This window comes from Scyliorhinus canicula, chromosome 9, assembly GCF_902713615.1.
Source record: "Scyliorhinus canicula chromosome 9, sScyCan1.1, whole genome shotgun sequence".
Taxonomy (NCBI): Eukaryota; Metazoa; Chordata; class Chondrichthyes; order Carcharhiniformes; family Scyliorhinidae; genus Scyliorhinus; species Scyliorhinus canicula.
The window spans coordinates 112,013,201-112,035,681 of NC_052154.1; the positions used below are offsets into that span (position 1 = coordinate 112,013,201).

Genomic DNA, 22,481 nt, shown 5'->3' on the forward strand with positions numbered 1-22,481 from the left:
CTCGCAAACCTCCATGGGTCAACACCTCCCCCCCCCCCCCCCCAAATCTGGTCCATAAACCCCCTCAGCACCTTAGCCGCTGCTGGCCTCCTACCCGTCCTGGATCTGGATCGATCCAGTGCCGGGTCCAGCACCGTGTTGAAATTTCCCCCCATTATCAGGCCCCCCGCCTCCAAGTCTGGAATCTGGCCCAACATGCGCCGCATGAAACCCGCATCGTTCCAATTCGGGGCGTATACATTGACCAGCACCACCCGCTTCCCCTGCAGCCTACCACTTACCATCACATACCTCCCGCCACTGTCTGCCACAACGGTCGACGCCTCGAACGACATCCTCTTTCCCACCAGGATCGCCACCCCCCGATTTTTTGCATCCAGCCCCGAATGAAACACCTGGCCTACCCATCCCTTCCGCAATCTAACCTGATCCGCCACCTTCAGGTGCATCTCCTGAAGCATGACCACATCCGCTTTCAGCCCCTTCAGGTGCGCAAATACGCGGGCCCGTTTGACCGGCCCATTCAGTCCCCTTACATTCCAGGTTATCAGCCGGATCAGGGGGCTACCTACCCCCCTCCCCCGCCGACTAGCCATTACCCTTTCTCAGCCCGCCACGTGCCCACGCTCGGCCCGTTCACACGGCGGCAGACCCCCATCCCGACCTCTACCTGCTCCAGCTCCCTCTTGGCCATTACAGCAGCATCCCGGTACCCCCCCCCCCCCCCCAAGCTAGGACTTGCTGCATTGCTCCCTCAAATGCACTCCCGTAAGTCTGCTGACCCCGGCCACTCCCGCCACTCCTTCGACCCCTCCCAGCGTGGGCTTCCCCTCCTCCCCATTGCCCACCAGCAGGTTCTCCTCCTCCCCCTAACGCCAGCCCCGCCCCCTTCAGCCCTCAACGTGGGAAGAAGCCCGTGCTTTCCACCTACCCGACCCCGCCTCCTCTGACGCCGCTCCCTTTACCGGCCCGGTCCCCTCGTGGGGACCCATCCCCTCTTCCCGCCATCGGCCCCCCACATTGCAGGTCCGCCCCCCCCCCCTCCCCGAGCCCATCCGACAGACCCAAGCAAAAACAGTGCCCCACCCACCCGAAAAACAACAAAGGACCAACAATACACAGAGAACCCCCCCCCCCCCCCCCCCCCCCATCAAAATGTAACACAGCTACACACAAACCCCCGTACCCAACCCTCAGTTTGAGTCCAATTCTTTGGCCTGTACAAAGGCCCACGCCTCCTCCGGGGACTCAAAGTAAAAGTGTCGGTCCTTGTAGGTGAACCATAGACGCGCCGGCTGCAGCATGCCGAACTTCACTCCCTTTCTGTGTAGCACCACCTTCGTCCGGTTGTACCCGGCCCTCTTCTTTGCCACCGCCGTACTCCATTCCTCGTAGATCCGTACCTCCGCGTTCTCCCGCCTGCTGCTCCGCTCCTTCTTGGCCCACCTGAGCACACGCTCCCGGTCAGCAAACTGGTGGAACCGCACCAGCACCGCCCGCGGCGTCTCATTAGGCTTGGGCCTTCTCGCCAGTACTCTGTGGGCCCCCTCCAGCTCCAGGGGCCCCTGGAAGGACCCAGCTCCCACCAGCGAATTTAGCATGGTGACCACATAGGCCCCCATGTCCGACACCTCCAGCCCCTCCATGAGGCCCAGGATCCGCAGATTTTTCCGCCTCAAACGGTTCTCCATCTCCTCGAACCTCTCCTGCCATTTTTTTATGGAGCTCCTCGTGCGCCTCCACCTTCACCGCAAGGCTAAGATCCCGTCCTCGTTTTCGGAGACCTTTTGTCGGACCTCTCGGATCGCCACCCCCTGGGCCGTCTGAGTTTCCAGCAGCTTACCAATTGAAGCCTTCATCAACTCCAGCAGCTCCGTTTTAAGCTCCCTGAAGCAGCGCTAAAGAGCCTCCTGCTGCCCCTGCGCCCACTGCATCCATGCCGCCTGGTCTCCGCCCGCCGCCATCTTGTGCTTCTTCCCTCTCTTCTGCTTTGGCTTTGCTGGCACTTTTTTACTCTCCCCACTCCTGGTCCAGGCCATACACCGCTGGGGAAATGTTGCTGACTCCTTCCCACACTGGGAGACGTCGAAAAAGTTCCGTTGGAGGTCCTAAAAAGAGCCCAAAAGTCCGTTCCTAGCGGGAGCTGCGGAATGTGCGACTTCGCTCCGCATAGCCGCAACCGGAAGTCCCCCATCCCCCTCTTAACAGTCAACAGTCCCCCCCCCCCCCCCCCGGGAACGGTCATCCCCCCAACGGAACGGTCAGCTCACCCCCTCCCAAGGGTCACCCCGCCCCCCCAATGGTCACCCCCACCCCCCAACGGTCACACCTCTCTTTCCCCCCCCCCCCCCCCGACAACAGTCACATCGGTCACTGCTCACTTCCCCCATCCCTCACAATACCCACCCCTCACATGATTCCCCCTCACCCGCTCATACCCCGAACTCAATGCGTCACCCGAAACCACTTGGCAGTCTCCCCCATTCTCCCTCCCCATTTCCTCGCACCCCACGATCAATCGCACACCTTCCAATGGTTCCCACTCCCCTCCAATAGTCGCTCACTTGCACAACTTCCCACCGGACAGTCGCCCTCACTACACACGACATCCCCCCCCCCCCCCCCCCCCCCCCCCGACAGTCACCACCATACACTCCCAACCCCCCAGTCATCCCGATACATACACGATCCCTCCAACAGTCACCGCCTTACACAGCCCCCCAACACCTGTCACCACCTTACACATGCAACTCCACTCCCCACCCCCACCGACAGTCAGCCCTTATACAAGGGGGCAGCACGGTAGCCTTGTGTATAGCACAATTGCTTCACAGCCCCAGGGTCTCAGGTTCGATTCCGGCTTGGGTCACTGTCTGTGTCTAGTCTGCACATCCTCCCCGTGTGTGCGTGGGTTTCCTCCGGGTGCTCCGGTTTCCTCCCACAGTCCAAAGATGTGCAGGTTAGGTGGATTGGCCATGATAAATTGCCCTTAGTGTCCAAAGTTGCCCTTAGTGTTGGGTGGGGTTACTGGGTTATAGAACATAGAACATAGAACAGTACAGCACAGAACAGGCCCTTCGGCCCTCGATGTTGTGCCGAACAATGATCACCCCACTTAAACCCACGTAACCCGTATACCCGTAACCCAACAATCCCCCCATTAACCTTACACTACGGGCAATTTAGCATGGCCAATCCACCTAACCCGCACATCTTTGGACTGTGGGAGGAAACCGGAGCACCCGGAGGAAACCCACGCGCACACGGGGAGGACGTGCAGACTCCACACAGACAGTGACCCAGCCGGGAATCGAACCTGGGACCCTGGAGCTGTGAAGCATTGATGCTAACCACCATGCTACCGTGAGGCCCCTCCAACGTGAGGTTATGGGGATAAGGTGGAGGTGTTGACCTTGGGTAGGGTGCTCTTTCCAAGAGCCGGTGCAGACTCGATGGGCCGAATGGCCTCCTTCTGCACTGTAAATTCTATGATATCTATACCAATAGTCAACCCCTTACACACACGACCCCCCCCAACAGCCACCCCTTTACACACACAATCACCCCCTTACACACATGACCCCCCCACACCAGTCACCCCCTTACACAGACAACCCCCCCAAAAGTCACCCCCTTACACACATGACCTTTCTCAACAGTCACCCCCTTAAACATATTTTCTTTTAAAATTTAGAGTACCCAATTCAGTTTTTCCAATTAAGGAGCAATTTTAGCGAAGCCAATCCACCTGCCCTGCACATCTTTGGGTTGTGGGGGCGAAACCCACGCAAACACTGGGAGAATACGCAAACTCCACACGGATAGTGACCCCCCCCCCTTACACACATGACTCCCTCAGCAGTCACCCCCTTACACACGTGACCTCCCCCTCCAACAGTCACCCCTTACACACACAACCCCCAAGTCACCCCCTTACACACATAGCGCCCCACCTGACACAGTCACACCCGAACAGTCACCCCCTGACACACACAAACCCCTCCGACAGTCACCCCCTTACACAACCCCTAGTCTCCCCATTACACAAACCGTCACCCCCCACCCCCCCCCGAACAGTCAACCCCTTGCTCACACATTCCCCCCCCCCCACCTCCCGGACAGTCAGCCCCTTGCACATGTATTCTCTCCGTGCCCTCTTCCCCCCCCCCCCCCCCGACAGTCAGCCCCGCTCACATACCCGCCAGACAGTCAGCTCTTTACACACAGAATCCCCCCCCCCCCCCCCGACAGTCACCCCATTACACACACAACCCTGCCGACAGTTACCCACAAACACACACACGCCCCCAATGGTTACCCCTCAGATACACACAATGTCTAACGCTCACCCCTTACAGAGAAACACTCCCGCAGCAAATGGTCACCCTTTATATACACACACACACTCCCCTTACACCACCCTTTTAGTGATCACCCATTTACCGTCCCCAATACCCATCCACAGTCACCCATTGCAATGCCCCTGCACTGTCACCCCTTACACCCCCACCCCACCCCAGCTGATGGCCTCTCCTTAAACCCCACTCCTTAATAGTCAACCCTAATATCCCACGCTGCTGACAATCTTTACAAACCCTGCAGACCCCCCCCCCCCCCCATAAGACGTAGAGGCAGCAGTCGTCCATTCAGCTCATCGAGTCTGCTCCGCCATTCAATAAGATTACGACTGATCTGATGTAATAATCCTTATCTCCCGTTCCTGCTTTATCCCCACAACCCTTGATACACTTGCTGAAAAATCTGCCTGTCTCAGCCTTAAACGTAATTAATGACCCAACCCCTACAGCTCTCTTCAGTAAAGAATTTCTCAGATTCGCTACCCTCTGAGAGAAGAAATTCCTCCTCATTTCTGTGTAAAATGGGTGACCCCCTTAGTCTGAGATTATGCCACCTGGTCCTAGACTCTCCAACAAAGGAAGACAACCTCTCAGCACCTACACTGTCAAGCTCCCTGACAATCCTGTATGTCTCAATAAGGTCACCTCTCATTCTTCTAAACTCCAATAGCACAGGCCCAGCCTACTCAATCTCTCCTCATAAGAAAATCCTCCCATACGTGGGATCAACCTAGTGAACCTTCTCTGGCCTGCCTCCAATGCCAGGATATCATTCCTGCGATGAGGGGGACCAAAACTTGACAGCATTCTTTGTGTGGTCTAACTTGCGCCTTGTAAGTTTTAGCAAGACTTCTCTATTTTTACATCCATTCCTTTTGAAATAAAGGCGAGCATTCCATTTGTCTTCCCTATTAACGCTGAACTTGCATGCTAGGTTTTTGTGATTTCTGCATGAAGTCCCCCACATCCCTCTGCTGCAGTTTTCTACAGTCTTTCTCCATTTAAATAATATTCAGCTCCTTTATTCTTCCTCCCTTTCAAAGCTGCCATCCTCATGTCAAATCACCTTTGACCCTTCTGTCCTTTCAACCTATTGCCCAATCTACAAAATTCTTGACAAGCAGTCACCCTCCAGACCCATGTCCATCTTTCATTGCACTTCATGTTTGAATCCACCAATCAGATTTCTCTCCTGCTGCAGTGTTGAAATGACCTTCACCAAAGATGCAAACGACATACTAGGTAACAATGACGCTTGTAAACTATACCTGTTCATCCTACACAATCTATCTGTAGCTTTCAACATTGTTGACCACAGCATTCTTCTGTCCCCCTCATCCATTGTCTAGCTGGGTGGGGTTACATCACCTGGTTCCATCCTTGTATATCCAGCCATAGCCAAATAATCACCTGCAAAGACCTCTCTTTCCACTCGCTTGTGCATCTGGATTTATCCTTTTCCCCCCTCCTACTTCTCACCTACCTGCTGCCCCTCAGCACCAGCATTCTGGAAAATTGCTAGTTTCCACATGGACGCTGATAACACCTGCCATTATCTTTCCCCACCCAGCCACTGTTTCTACTTTGAAACGTTGTTCTGTAAGCACCATTTGTTATCAAGTATTTAATCAATCCGATTCAACTGCAACTAATATGGTGGGTATTTGAGACACAACACACAAGTTGTACAGCAAAAACTTACATTGTGTTCAGTTCCCACCACAAATTTCGTCTCCTACCACTGGCTCCATCTCTGTCCTGAGCAACTGGCTGAAACTGAACCAGATTCCTCGCCAATCTGGGGTCATATTTGACATTGAGTTGAGATTTCCACCACATATCTGCTCCATCACCAAGGCCACTTACTTCCTCCTCAATAATATTTCCCAACTCTCCCTGTAGTACAGTACCGGCCCAACCCCCCAAATTATATTAGGAAACCGGACGAGAAACCCAAACATTTTCAATTTGTAAACTAAGGAAAGGATACTTCACCCCCAGGAGCAATTCCACTGACAAATATGTTTTTTTTTGTATTAAAACAAACTTTATTATTAACACAGGATTAACCCCATTAGCATCCAAGGAAAAACCAGCTTTTCAATTAACAGTTAAGCAGTTCTTTAAAAAAGGAAGGTCATTGAGCTTGCGTTCCCATCCTCTCAAATTTCAATTAAGCAAAATCCACATACAGATCAAATGCCACTTGTTAATAAACACTTAGTGGCTTACAGATATATTCACAAAGTCCTCGCAGAACAGCTTTCAGAAGTTAGTCTGAGAAACACAACTTCTTTCTCAGAACCCAGAGCTGAACTTTAAAAATTAAGCTAAAAACCAGACACCAAGCAGGGCTAAAAAGGAAACTAGATACAGACCCAGTTCCTCCAATGAGTGACATCACAGCCTGCCTAGCTGTTAACCCCTGAATCACAGCTTTAGCAGACATATTATCTACATATCTTAACCTTAGTTCTTTTAATAACATTACTGCAACAAACACGTAATACAATATCTATAAAAATTTCCGACATTCATCACACCTTCCTCAGCTCATCTGCTGCTGAAACCTTCATCCATGCCTCTGTTACCTCCAGAGTTGACTATTCAAATGCATTCATGGCCGGCCTCTCATCCTGCGTCCTTTGTGCACTTGAACCTATCCAAATGTCTGTTTACCATATCCTAAATATACCAAGTTCCCATCACCCTTATGCTATTGACCTATATTGTTTGCCGGCACAGCAAAGCCTATTTAAAAAAATTCTCATCCTTATTTTAAAATATCTCCATCGCCTCCCCACCTCTCTCCCTACCTCTGTAAATTCCTCCAATACCCCTGGTTGTTGTCATGCCACCAATGGCAGCTGTCCCTTCAGCTGCCGAGGCCGCAATATCTGGAATTAGCCCCCTAAACCTCTCTGCCCCTCTATCTCTTTTTTTCTCGATGAAGGCACTCCTTCAAACTTGGCTTTTGGCCAAGCTTTTGGTCATTTGTACAAAAAAAAGCTTGTGTGGCTTTACTTGATGAGTTTCTTGAGATATCTTACTACATTAACGGTGCTATATAATGAAAGTGGTTCTTTCAATTGTGTAATTCTGTATAGGGCACTGTTTAAATGCATTTTGTGTGTCAGGTCTTGATCAAATACAAGCAGCAAGCATATTTGGTTTGCCACATTAGAATTGTCTTCTAGTCTTCCCCTCTGCCCACTGTACTTTTAATGTCACAGGCTCCCACTCATTGACCCCATGCTGCTCATGGTTTTGAACTCCCACTCACAAATCTAGCACTCTTCAGTTTCCAGTTACTGCCCCTCCCACTTCTCCCGGTCATGGTGTACCACATGTGACCTCGCATATCTAACAGGCATGGCTACTTAGATACTGTTTCTGTTGCTATCGCTTCCTCACACATCCCCGGTCACCTGCTTTCATGCTCTCAAAAGTCATAGGACCCATCACTACTGGTTTGGCTGGTTTAGCACACTGGGCTAAATCGCTGGCTTTTAAAGCAGACCAAGGCAGGCCAGCAGCACGGTTCAATTCCCGTACCAGCCTCCCCGAACAGGTGCTGGAATGTGGCGACTAGGGGATTTTCACAGTAACTTCATTGAAGCCTACTCGTGACAATAGCGATTTTCATTTTTTCATTTTTCACTATCCCTTGCACTCCTAACTGTCAAGGTTTTGACACAACTGACTCCACACAAGGCAGGACTCACAGGCTGCAAAAACCTGTTTGCCTCTCGGTGGTCATGGACTCCCAGGCCCCGGATCTCTATTCACTGCTTATGCTCCAGAGATCAAGGGTTTCTTGTCACTGCTGCTCACGCTCTGCAATAATTCTGCTCCTATCATTGCCCTCGATCCAAAAATTCAGTCTCTGCTCACTTTTGGTGCCTTGGATACTCTGAAAGTGGTTTCCTCTTTTGCATTCTCAATTGTGATGAGGTCTCAGCCACGACTGCTCCCAATCTCAAGTTGTGATCTTGTGGTTACTATTCCTTTTATTCCTGTGGTCCCTGTTTCTCACTAGTTACAATTATTACTGGCCTTTGTTAGGTTGGCGTAAATGGTACTCCTTTTGTCTATCAGACGATATCTTGGTTTGAAGCCCCACTCCATCTTGTGAGCACAGAATTTTGTTTGACATTTCACATAGTGTTAAAGGAGTGCTGCATTTTGGGGTGTCAGTCTTTATTTTTATTTCTTAAGGGGCAATTTAGCATGGTCAATTCACATAGCCTGCACCTCTTTCGAGGCTAAGGTACACATTAGCGTGGTCAATCCACCTAACCTGCACATCTTTGGATTGTGGGATGAAACTGGAGCACCCGGAGGAAACCCACGCAGACACAGGGAGAAAGTGCAAACTCCATACAGTCACCCAAGGCCAGAATCGACCTGAGTCCCTAATGCTGTGAGGCAGCAATGCTAACCACTGTGCCGCCTATACTAAACTAGAAGGGCTTGAGGTTCATAAGGAGGACGTGTTAGCGATTCTGGAAAGTGTGAAAATAGATAAGTCCCCTGGGCTGGATGGGATTTATCCTAGGATTCTCTGGAAAGCTAGGGAGGAGATTGCTGAGCCTTTGGCTTTGATCTTTAAGTCATCTTTGTCTACAGGAATAGTGCCAGAAGACTGGAGGATAGCAATGTTGTCCCCTTGTTCAAGAAGGGGAGTAGAGATAACCCCGGTAACTATAGACCAGTGAGCCTTACTTCTGTTGTGGGAAAAGTCTTGGAAAGGTTTATAAGAGATAGGATGTATAATCATCTGGAAAGGAATAATTTGATTAGAGATAGTCAACATGGTTTTGTGAAGGGTAGGTCGTGCCTCACAAACCTCATTGAGTTCTTTGAGAAGGTGACCAAACAGGTGGATGAGGGTAAAGCAGTTGATGTGGTGTATGTGGATTTCAGTAAAGCGTTTGATAAGGTTCCCCACGCCAGGCTATTGCAGAAAATACAGAGGCTTGGGATTCAGGGTGATTTCGCAGTTTGGATCAGAAATTGGCTAGCTGATAGACAAAGGGTGGTGGTTGATGGGAAATGTTCTTACTGGTGTCCAGTTACTAGTGGTGTACCACAAGGCTCTGTTTTGGGGCCGCTGCTGTTTGTCATTTTTATAAATGACCTGGAGGAGGGCATAGAAGGATGGGTGAGTAAATTTGCAGATGACACTAAAGTCGGTGGAGTTGTGGACAGTGCAGAAGAATGTTACAAATTACAGAGGGACATAGATAAGCTGCAGAGCTGGGCTGACAGGTAGCAAATGGAGTTTAATGCAGAAAAGTGTGAGGTGATTCATTTTGGAAGGAATAACAGGAAGGCAGAGTACTGGGCTAATGGTAAGATTCTTGGTAGTGTGGACGAGCAGAGAGATCTCGGTGTCCATGTCCATAGATCCCTGAAAGTTGCCACCCAGGATGAAAGGGTTGTTAAGAAGGCGTACGGTGTGTTAGCTTTTATTGGTAGAGGAATTGAGTTTCGGAGTCATGAGGTCATGTTGCAGTTGTACAAAACTCTGGTGCGGCCGCATTTGAAGTATTGCGTGCAGTTCTGGTCGCCGCATTATAGGAAGGATGTGGAAGCATTGGAAAGGGTACAGAGGAGATTTACCAGGATGTTGCCTGGTATGGAGGGAAGATCTTATGAGAAAAGGCTGAAGGACTTGAGGCTGTTTCCGTTAGAGAGAAGAAGGTTAAGAGGTGACTTAATTGAGGCAGACAAGATGATCAGAGGATTAGATAGGGTGGACATTGAGAGCCTTTTTCCTCGGAAGGTGATGTCCAGTACGAGGGGACATAGCTTTAAATTGAGGGGAGATAGATATAGGACAGATGTCAGAGGTAGATTCTTTACTCAGAGAGTAGTAAGGGCGTGGAATGCCCTGCCTGCAACAGTAGTGACTCGCCAACACTAAACTCATTCAAATGGTCATTGGATAGGCATATGGATGATAAGGGAATAGTGTAGAGGGACTTTAGAGGGGTTTCACAGGACGGCGCAACATCGAGGGCCGAAGGGCCTGTATTGCGCTGTAATGTTCTATGTGTTCATCTTTGTTAAACGAGGCACCTACTTAATAAGAATAATCTTGGGTGAAAAAAACCCCACAAATTCTGGTGTCCTAGACAAAATTATTCCTTCATTAACACCATCAAATACTCATTATTCATCTCATTTAACATGTCAGAATTCATCTACAGATTGGTAATTATGTTAACAATTGAATTTCAAAGATAGTTCAACAATTAATGAAGTGTTTGAAGTATTTTAGCTACCTATAGTCACATGTCTTAGTCACCAGACTTTTGCGGTCACCAGTTCCCTATTTTGCTGCCCTTAGTTCTGCTTTCTCTTCCACACAGCAATCTGAGACAGCTCCCAGCTCCTGTCTGCATTTCTTGAATCTCTCTATATTATTATGCTCAACTGGCTGGGGAACATCTCCCACCACTCCAGTAGCAATTGCCCTTTGAAGGTGAGGCTCTTAAAGAGATCATACTCTTTCTTTTAAAGGTGAACTTTCTTAAAAGATCAGGGCCTGCATCAACCTGCAAATGACATACCAACTGTCAATGGCCCACCTTTGTTCTGCTCCCAGTACCACGTGGAATTGAGTATAATAGGAGGATATCAATGTCTGGCTGGAAAGACGGTGCAGGAGGGAGAGCTTTAGATTCTTGAGACATTGGAACCAGCTCTGGCAGGATGGGATCTGTGCAGGCCAGACATGCTGCACCTAAACAAGCCGAGACCAATTTCCTTTTGGGGCGATTTAGTAATGCTATTGATTAGATTTTTAACTAACTTAGCAAACTGGGAACCAGGAGCTAATATCAGAGGGGAATACCAAAGTGCACAGAAGTGAGACAGATAACCCTACAGTAAATTATTAGATAGCTTCTGAGTAAGAGAGAAAGTAATATAGTCTAAATTAGGGTCACTGTGCATGTATGTGAATGCGCGGTGTGGTAAATAAGATTGGTGAGTTACAGGCACAGATTGCCAAATGGAAATATGATGTGACTATAACAGAGACCTAGCAATATACGACTTAGGAATACACCACTCAGCCCAGTACCTTGTGTTGCCCTATTATGTATTTTCTTTTCTTTTTATGTACTAAATGATCTGTTTGAGCTGCTCGCAGAAAAATACTTTCCACTGTACCTCGGTACACGTGACAATAAACAAATCCAATCCATCGACTCTGCTCTGCCATTCAATTATAACATGGCTAATGTGTATGTGGTCTCAACTCCACTTTGCTGTCTGCACCCCACAATAACCCTCGACTCTCTTGTCTATCAAAAATCCATGGAAACCATGGCTCAATCGCAAGATTGACTCCCTATTAAAGGACAGGTCTGAGGCATTCAAGTCAGACGACCCCGACCTATACAAGAAATCCAGGTACGACCCCTGCAAAGCCATCCGAGATGCCAAAAGACAATATCAAACCAAGCTAGAGTCACAGACTGACTCTCGGCGGTTGTGGCAAGGCCTAAACAACATAACGGGCTACAAAGCAAAGCCGAGCAGTATCTCCGGCAGCAGCACAACCCTCCCCAATGAACTCAATGCATTCTATGCTTGGTTCGAGCAGGAAACTAAGGATCCACTGTCGAGTGCCCCAGCAGCCCATAACTCGCCCATACCTACCATCACAGCTTCCAAAGTCAGATCGGCCTTTCTGAAAGTGAACCTCGGAAGGCGACGGGTCCAGACGGGATCCCTGGTCGTGCACTCAGAGCCTGTGCGGACCAGCTGGCAGATGTGTTCGCGGACATCTTTAACCTGTCCTTACTCCATTCCGAGGTCCCCACCTGCTTCGAGAAGACCACCATCATACCGGTGCCAAAGAAGAACCAGGCAACGTGCCTCGATGACTACCGTCCAGCAGTCATTCAGTCGCAATGAAGTGCTTCGAGAGGTTGATCATGAAATGCATCACCTCCATACTCCCAGAACGCTTTGATCCACTGCAATACGCATACCGCCGCAACCGGTCCACAGCAGACGCCAGTTCCCTGGCCCTACACTCATCCCTAGAGCATCTCGACAACAAGGACTCCTACATCAGACTCCTATTTATTGATTACAGCTCCGCCTTCAACACCATAATCCCAGCCAAGATCATATCAAAGCTCCAAAACCTAGGACTTGGCTCTCCACTCTGCAACTGGATCCTTGACTTTCTGACTGACAAACCACAATCAGTAAGAATAAACAACAACACCTCCTCCACAATAGTCCTCAATACTGGGGCCCCGCAAGGCTGCGTACTTAGCCCCCTATTCGACTCTCTGTACACACATGACTGCATGGCAAAATTTGGTTCCAACTCCATCTACAAGTTTGCTGACGATACGACCATAGTGGGCCGGATCTCGAATAACGACGAGTCAGAATACAGGAGGGAGATAGAGAACCTAGTGGAGTGGTGCAGCGACAACAATCTATCCCTCAATGCCAGCAAAACTAAAGAGCTGGTCATTGACTTCAGGAAGCAAAGTACTGTACACACTCCTGTCAGTATCAATGGGGCCAAGGTGGAGGTGGTTAGCAGTTTTAAATTCCTAGGGGTACACATCTCCAAAAATCTGTCGTGGTCCACCCACGTCGACGCTACCACCAAGAAAGCACAACAGCGCCTATACTTCCTCAGGAAACTAAGGAAATTCGGCATGTCCACATTAACTCTTACCAACTATGCACCATAGAAAGCATCCTATCTGGCTTCATCACAGCCTGGTATGGCAACTGCTCGGCCCACGACCGCAAGAAACTTCAGAGTCGTGAACACCGCCCAGTCCATCACACAAACCTGCCACCCATCCACTGACTCCATTTACACCTCCCGCTGCCTGGGTAAAGCGGGCAGCATAATCAAAGACCCCTCCCACCCGGCTTACTCACTCTTCCAACTTCTTCCATCAGGCAGGAGATACAAAAGTCTGAGAACACGCACTAACAGACTCAAAAACAGCCTCTTCCCTGCTGTTACCAGACTCCTAAATGACCCTCTTATGGACTGACCTCATTAACACGATACCCCTGTATGCTTCACCCGATGCCAGTGTTTATGTAGCTACATTGTGTACCTTGTGTTGCCCTATTATGTATTTTCTTTTATTTCCTTTTCTTTTCATGTACTTAATGATCTGTTGAGCTGGTCGCAGAAAAATACTTTTCACTGTTCCTCTGTACACGTGACAATAAACAAATCCAATCCAATCCAAAAATCTGTCTAACTCTGTCCTGAATATATTTAATGACCCAGCCTCCACTGATTTCTGGAGAAGACAATTCCTCATATTAACAACCGCAGAAAGAAATTCTCCTCATATCCATCTTAAACAGTAGAGCTCTTATTCTTAAACTGTGTCCCCTAGTTCTAGTCTCTCCCCACAACTGGTAACATCCTCCTCGTATCTACCCTATCAAAATCACCTCATTTTTCTAAATTCCAATGGGTGAAGGCCCAATTTATTCAACCTTTCTTCATAAGATAAGCATTTTGCCCCAGGAAAGAGTCAGGTGAACCTTCTCTACTGTTTCCAACACAAATATATATTTTTTCAAACAAGGAGACCAAAATTGTACACAGTGCAGCTGATTAGAGACAAAAAGGGGATTTATGCATAGAGGCAGGGTGTGTGACTGAGATATTAAATTAATACTTTCCATCTGTCTTTATCATGGAAGAAGATGCTGTGCAGATCATGGTGGAAGAGGATGTAATGCAGACACTTGAAGGGTTTAAAATTGATAAGGAAGTGATATTGAATAGGCTGTACAGTTGATAAGGCACTAGGATCATATGCGATGTGAGAGTGAAAATTTCGGAGGCACTGGTCATAATTTTCCAGCCTCCTTTGGACTCTGGGATTGTGTCAGAGGACTGGAGAATTGTAAATGTTATATTCTTGTTTTTTTTTAAAAAGGATGTAAAGATGAGTCTTGTTACAGCCTTGGTCCGAACATGAACAAAAGAGCCAGACTCGAGAGATGAGGTGAGAGTGACTGCCCTTGAAATCAAGGCCACATTTAGTGAAGTGTGGCATCAAGAAGCCAAAATTAAATTTCAGTCAATAGGAATCAGGGAGAGAGCTTTGTATTAGTTGGAGACATTTCTTGCACAAAAGAAGATGTTTGTTTGTTGAAGACCAATCATTTCAGCCCCAGGACATCACTGGAGTTCTTGATTGAGTTTTTCGAGGAAGTGACTAAGATGATGAAGGTAGGGCAATGGATGTTGTCTACATGGACTTCAGTAAGGCCTTTGACAAGATCCCTCATGACAGACTGATACAGAAGGTGAAGGCACATAGGATCAGAGATGAGTTGACAAGATGGATACAGAACTGGCTCGGTCATAGAAGATAGAGGGTAGCAATGGAAGGGTGCTTTTCTGAATGGAGGGCTGTGACTAGTGGTATTCCGCAGGGATCAGTGCTGGGACCTTTTGTAGTATATATAAATGATTTGGAGGAAAATGTAACTGGTCTGATCAGTAAGTTTGCGGATGACACAAAGGTTGGAATTGCGGATAGTGATGAGAACTGTCAGGGGATACAGCAGATAATAGATCAGTTGGAGACTTGGGCAGAGAGATGGCAAATGGAGTTTAATCCGGACAAATGTGAGGTAATGCGTTTTGGAAGGTCTAATGCAGGTAGGGAATATACTGTAAATGGCAGAACCCTTAGGAGTATTGACAGTCAGAGAGATCGTAGAATCATAGAATTTACAGTGCAGAAGGAGACCATTCAGCCCATCAAGTCTGCACCGGCTCTTGGAAAGAGCACTCAAGACCACACCTCCACCCGATCCCTGTAACCCAGTAACCCCACCTAACCTTTTTGGACACTAAGGGCAATTTATCATGGCCAGTCCACCTAAGCTGCCTATCTTTGGACTGTGAGAGAAAACTGGAGCACCTGGAGGAAACCCACGCAGACACAGGGAGAACGTGCAGATTCCGCACAGACAGTGACCCAAGCTGGGAATCGAACCTGGGACCCTGGAGCTGTGAAGCTACTGTGCTAACCATTGTGCTACTGTGCTGCCCCATATGGGTATACAGGTTCACAGGTCACTGAAAGTGGCAACGCAGGCGGAGAAGGTAGTCAAGAAGGCATACGGCCAGCTTGCCTTCATTGGAAGGTCGGCGTTCTGAGGATAAAAATTGGCAAGTCATGCCGCAGCTGTATAGAACCTTAGTTAGGCCACACTTGGAATATAGTGTTCAATTCTGGTTGCCACACTACCAGAAGGATGTAGAGGCTTTGGCGAGAGTACAGAAGAGATTTACCAGGATGTTGCCTGGTATGAAGGGCATTAGCTATGAGGAGTGGTTGGATAAACTCGGTTTGAATGGCGACCTGATAGAAGTCCACAAAACTATGAGGAGCGTGGACAGTCAGAAGCTTTTTCCCTGGGTGGAAAAGTCAATTACTAGGAGACATAGGTTTAAGGTGCGAGGGGCAAACTTTAGAAGAGATGTGCGAGGGAAGTTTTTTTACACAGAGGGTAGTGGGTGCCTGGAACTCGCTACCGGAGGAGGTGTTGGAAGCGGGTACTAAAGTGACATTTAAGGGGCGTCTTAACAAATGCATGAATAGGCTGGGAATAGAGGGATACAGATCCCGGAAGTGAGAAGGTTTTAGGTTAGACAGGCATCGTAATCGGCGGAGGCTTGGAGGGCCGAAGGGCCTGTTCCTGTGCTGTATTTTTCTTTGATGTGGAGATGCCGGCGTTGGACTGGGGTGGGCACAGTAAGAAGTCTTATGACACCAGGTTAAAATCCAACAGGTTTATTTGGAATCACTAGCTTTCAGAGAGTACCACTCACCTGATGAAGAGGCTACGCTCCGAAAGCTAGTGATTCCATATAAACCTGTTGGGACTTTAACCTGGTGTTGTAAGACTTCTTACGGTATTGTTCTTTGTTCTTCAGGGCAGTGTCCAAAGCCCACCCATTTATTGCTGTTTTATCAATGACCATCCCTCCATCATTAGATCAGAAGGGGAAAACATTCACTGTCCAATTGCCCTGATGAGTGCAGCTCCAACAATAGTCAAGCAGCTCAATACCATCCAGGCCAAAGCAGCCCACTTGATTGGCACACCATCCACTACCTTAAATATTCACTCCCTCCACCACCGATGCACAGCGGCAGTCTCTGTGAGCACCTTTGTTCTAGCTGCACTACATGGATGCTGTAGTTCAACAAGTCGGTTCACCAGCAAGTACAATTGAGGCGGTACAAAAAATGTTCTTGCCAATGAAATCCACACATGAACGAATAAAAAGACATCCCGTCAGTTATTTGAAAAACTTTATATTACAGTTTTGTTTGCACTTCAGTGCCACGCTCGTGGTTTACAGGCACCCGGTACGGAGAAGGAGTAGCACAGTGGTTAGCACTGTGGCTTCACAGCGCCAGGGTCTCAGGTTCAATTCCCCGCTGGGTAAATGTCTATGCGGAGTCCACACGTTCTCCCCGTATCTGCGTGGGTTTCCTCCGGATGCTCCCACAGTCCAAAGACGTACAGGTTAGGTGGATTGGCCATGCTAAATTGCCCTTTGTGTCCAAAAATGTTAGGAGGGGTTGTTGGGTTGCAGGGATAGGATGAAAGTGAGGGCTTAAGTGGGTCTGTGCAGACTCGATTGGCCGAATGGCCTCCTTCTGCACTGTATGTTCCATGTAATTATCTATGACATACTCCTGGACCTGGTCAAACTCACTATCAACGGTTTTATCAACCTTTTAGAAATTAAGATCCTCTGCTAAGGGTGGAGGAACTTAATTTATAAAAGGTTGGCCAGTGAGGCGCCAACCAGAAAAGGAACCCAGTAGGGATCTACCGCGCACAGTATATACCGCACTGTAAATAAATCTAGTTCTTCACTCAGTATGGACTCCCAGTATCCTTATTAAACTGGCGAGGAGGAGTAAACTGGTCTGCTGTTGACACTGCAACCTACTCTGTTGAGCCACCTCCCACTTTTCTGGACCCAGGTTGGAACAAATTATTTCACCTTTCCTCTGAGCGGTTCATTTGATGCATTTGACGGCGGTGTTGAAGAGTGGAACGCAGAAAGGATGTGTTACTTCTGGGCCAACATCATGGAGAATGAGCAGCAGACGGTCATACTATTGACGGCCTGCAGAGTGCACATGCTCATGGTGATCCGGAGTCTCCCATACCCAGCGGCACCAGATACGCATTCATTCGACCAACTCGTGGCACTTGTGCCACAACACGTTAACCCGACCCCGTCGGTTAACATTCAAAGGTATTGTTTCAATAGGGCGGAGAGGCCCTTGGTGAGCCTGTCACCGAGTTCATATCATGGCTATGGAAGATAGCTGAGTTTTGAGTATGGAACTGCTTTATCGGATATGCTCACCCATCGTTTTGTCTGCAGTATAAATAATATGGAAACACAAAATAACTTTTGGGCACAACCTCCCTGACTCTTCAACAGGAGCCACAGGTCTCTTTATCTCAAGAAATGTGGAATGTGACGTCCAAGAGATACAAGGGATGGAGATTAACCTTTTGGGCCGGTGCCCCTCACATGGTATCCCCACGGTCCAGACTGACCACTGCAGCGACTCCAGCCTCTGGGCGAAGAGTCGATCGTCAAGGCGTGGGACATCACCGGACTCGGCTGAAGACAATTCCAGCCTTTGTGCAACCTGCCGCCGCCTGTCGAGGCGTACTCACAGGCAACAGGAGGGCCAGCACTCCAGGCACCCCGGTCAAATTAGGCACCAGCCTGGTGCCAGGCCCTGCATCTGGATGATCCGGAAGTGGACGAGGTTGAGATATTTAACAGTGCCCTACGTGGCCCCTAGTCGTGTCCCAATACAGGTGAATGGCCATATGCTCCAAATGGAATTGGATATGGGAGCTGCCGTTTCTGTGGCGGCGCAGAGAACCTTTGATCTTATTAGACGGGGTATGCACAATTTGACTGACACGGCAGCTCGTTTGACCACTTACACTGGGGACCGATTGAATATTGTGGAGTCCACCCTTACTCCGGTAGTTTATGGCTCCCAATCTGTTCACCTTCCCCTCATTGTCGTGCAAGGAAACAACTGCGATTGGCTGCACCAGCTGCAGTTGGATTGGCAATATATTCTCCAAGTGGGATCTGGCAGTCTATGTGCGTTTTTTAAAATGTTTTTATTTTCCATTTTCACATTTTCCTTCAAAAGTTACACCCCACCAACAAGCAGCAAACGGTAACAGATACAAAGTCAATACCTTTAACATCAACAACGATCCCATCCTCCAACCACCCCAACCAACGGCCCACCTGTCAATCTATGCATCAAATAAAACAAACCCTCCCACGGTGGAAAAAAAACTAAGGCGAAAAAGAGAAAGGAGTCCAGAATCGCCCATGGTCACCATTAACCTATATAGTTTCTCCCCCCCACCCTCTCCCCTGATGTCACTCAATGCCATCCAACCTCCAAAGGAGTACCGTAAATGACACCCAAGAGTTGTTAAACCCCGCCTCCCCTCCCCAATTCCTCCCCTCCACTTCCTCTTGTAAAAATCCTTCTCCCCCCCCCCCCCCCAGACTCGGTTCCTTCCCCCCAACTTTGCACCCCAGCTAGACCCCTCTGACCCTGTTCTGCCAGGCTCCAATGGCCGCAGCCCCCCACCTCACCCCCGTTCACTGGCCGGGTTAAACCGGCCAGCGCGGAGGCCCCCGCCCGGGTCTTTCCCCCTTGCCCGGCCCCAGGAAAAACCCAGAAGTCCCCTTTAGCACACAAACCCCACATACACACCCACACCCCAAAGAACCCTCATTGCGAGTGAAAGCCCCATTTCTTCCCTTGTCCAAATATATACAACGTTGGCTCCTATAGCCCATACACCAGCACATAGTGAAAGAAAAAATACAGTCATGAGGCTACATCGGTTCATGACCATTTCTCAATTCTGCCACAGTCCTTCTGCCTTCGCAAACTCCTCCGCTGCTTCCGCCGTCCCAAAATAAAAGTCCATGAACTTGTAGGTCACCCTCAGCTTCGCTGGATATACAATGTCGCACTGCATCTTGCTAATGTACAGTGCCCTCTTCATCCGGTTGAAGGCAGCCCGCCTTCTCGCCAGCTCTACCGTAAAGTCCTGGTACACGCATATACCAGCTCCATCCCACTGCACCACCAGCTTCTGCTTAGCCCAGCACAGGACCTTCTCCTTTACACTGTACTTACAGAAGCACAGAGTCACTACTCTTAGCGGCTCATTCGCCTTTGGTATAGGCCTCCACGACCGATGGGCCAATAGTTTTGCCAACATCGTGGCAAAATACTCAGTCAGCCTCGGTCCTTCCGCTCCTTTGGGCAGCCCCACAATCCTCAAATTCTGTCGCTTGGATCTGTTTTCCAGGTCTTCCATTTTGCCTCGCAGACCTTGTTGATCTCTATCACCTTCCGTATCTCCTTCCCCATCGAGGTAAGTTGATCACTGTGCTGCAGTAATGTCTCTTCCACTTCCTTCAGCGCCTCGCCTTACTCCTGCACCTCCGCCACTGTGCTCACCACTGCCGTCCTCACTGGGGTAATCGCCTCCTCCACCAGCATTTTCAAAACTGCCCCCATCTCCTTCCTCATTGCCTCCAAGTGTTTTGTAAACTGCCTTTCGACTTCCACGGTCATCACCTTAGTTATTTCTTCAGCCGTAAACAATGCGACCTCCCCTGGTGCTCCAGCCTCCATTTTCTTTACTGACCCCGCAGTGACCTTTCCACTCCCCAACGGACTTTCAGCCGCTTTTTTCAAGGTCGTTTCTTTGCTGATCTTCGACATTTCCCCTCTCTGTGCTGTCTCCCGACTTTTGCTGCCTCCGCTGCCCTTAGGACCGGGCGATATCCCCCCGACTATGCCATTCCCGAACGGGAGCCCTCCAATGCGCGGCTGCCTCCCGCCCGCCGTCATCGGAAGTCTTCTATGTGCGGTTTGAGCAAAGTCCCCAAGGTTTTCCAGCCTGGCTTGGGTACAATTAAAGGAGCCGTGGGCAAGATCCAGCTGGAACCGAAAGCTTGCTGCCCTTTGTTCTTGTTTGCAGATCTAAATATTCTACACTTGTGATATACTAGTCACAGTTTTAATATAGCTGTAGCACACATTGGGAAAAAGGTGTCACTCAATCATTAGGCAAACTATCATCCAAGGCATATGGTAATCAGGAAGGATTGGATGACTCGTACAAAGTCCTTTGCAGAATGTTCTAGAAGAACAATGAAATCTAATCCAAGAAATTCAACTAATGGGTCTCTTTAATCTCGTGAATTGGTTAAAAATTGGGTAGCACGGTAGCATAGCGGTTAGCACAGTTGCTTCAAAGCTCCAGCTCCCAGGTTCAATTCCCGGCTTGGGTCACTGTCTGTGCGGAGCCTGCATATTCTCCCCGTGTGTGTGTGGGTTTCTTCCGGGTGCTCCAGTTTTCTCCCACAGTCCAAAGATGTGCAGGTTAGGTGGACTGGCCATGCTAAATTGCCCTTAGTGTCCAAAATTGCCCTTAGTGTCGGGTGGGGTTACTGGGTTATGGGGATAGGGTGGAGGTGTGGGATGGGTAGGGTACTCTTTCCAAGAACCGGTGCAGACTCGATGGGCCGAATGGCTGCCTTCTGCACTGTAGCTTCTATGATTCTATGAAAGCCCAGCCCCACTATTTTTGTGCCCACACGGTTCCCTACGCTTTAGTGGAGAAAGTCGAGACCAAAACTTTGTCGCTCAGAGAGTTTGGGCGTCATTCGATCTGTGCACTTCACCAATTGGGCAGTGCCGGTGGTCCCGTTATGTAGCTGGATAAGACAACACGACGGAGAGTATAAATTTTTAAAAATAAATTTAGAATACCCAATTAATTTTTTTCAATTAAGGACCAATCCACCTAGCCTGCACATCTTTGGGTTGTGGGAGCGAAACCCATGCAAACACAGGGAGAGAACCACCTTTGTGAAGATGGGCCAGAGAAATTCCAGTGATCAGATTCATAGCCTACCAAGCCATCTCTGCAGGTAGTATACTTGAATCAGGGGTATCCTCTTGTTTTATGTGGGTAATTTAAGGGTTAATAGTTTATTATTAATAAACTTATTGAACCTTTTTACTTGTGTTTGTCCTTTGACCATCTTGCATCTCAGAGCACCTGGGTAAAACTTTGATTGATATACTGGTCGAAGTATCTGAGACTGAGCAGATATAACATTTGGCACCTCGGACGATCCTTCTATAAGAAGTGATTGGTTGTTCCGAAGTGAACCTTCAAACCAGTATTTTCCAACACTCCATCTGAGCCTGGATTAAGAGGAGAACTGCCCCACGTAATGGCCAGTCTTAAATGAGTGAAGGATTAATACAGATTTGACCAGTAAATTGGGCCATAAACACAAGGCGGACAAACTGTGTAGTTAGATTTAGGATAGTCAAAGGACTTTGGGTAAAATCTACGGGAAGCAATTTAGTGAAAACCGGACCTCTACCCCGATCCCTTACCCATACCCATGTGGCGATCCCTAAAAGGAAATAATTATGGCCAGTCATGCCGAATGGGAGAAAGTCCTCCATATATATTTGAACCATAAATGGTCCAAATGGGTGCAGTGGGGTGACGCCCCAAAACTAGATCTGGGATCTGAGGGAGAGGACTGTTGGAGTCATGCCCATAAGGAAGTGGGTAAAAGTGGCCCCAAGCTTACTAAGGCGATTGCAATCGCCAGTTGTCTCGAACAGTTCCGTGGTAGAGAAGCAGAGATTATCCAGGTTAATCGGGACAGAGAGGTCCAGGTAACCCAACTGGTCTTAATGAGTGCTGCCATGCGCATACAACAATTGGAAGTGGAGGTAGGCACACGAGAAGAAAGGAACCAGATTAATATGATATACATGAGCCAGTTCCAGGCTCAATGTGATAAAGCCCACCAAAAGGCACAGCGCGCTGTCAGTGACAGAGGCCGTGCTGCAATAGGTACAGGAAGTTAAACGTCAATGCAGCAACCTGCTGGTTGCAGTAAATGTTTTGCACCAAGCAGAAGAAAATACTGCACGCCCAACAGACCACTCCCAAATG

General features: G+C 48.8%; 1 protein-coding gene across 6 annotated transcripts in view; it reads right to left on the reverse strand.

Moving 5' to 3' along the window:
- Positions 1 to 22,481, reverse strand: part of prdm11 (PR domain containing 11) — a 197,685-nt gene that overhangs the window by 150,030 nt on the left and 25,174 nt on the right. The gene's annotated exons all lie outside the window — the stretch shown is intronic.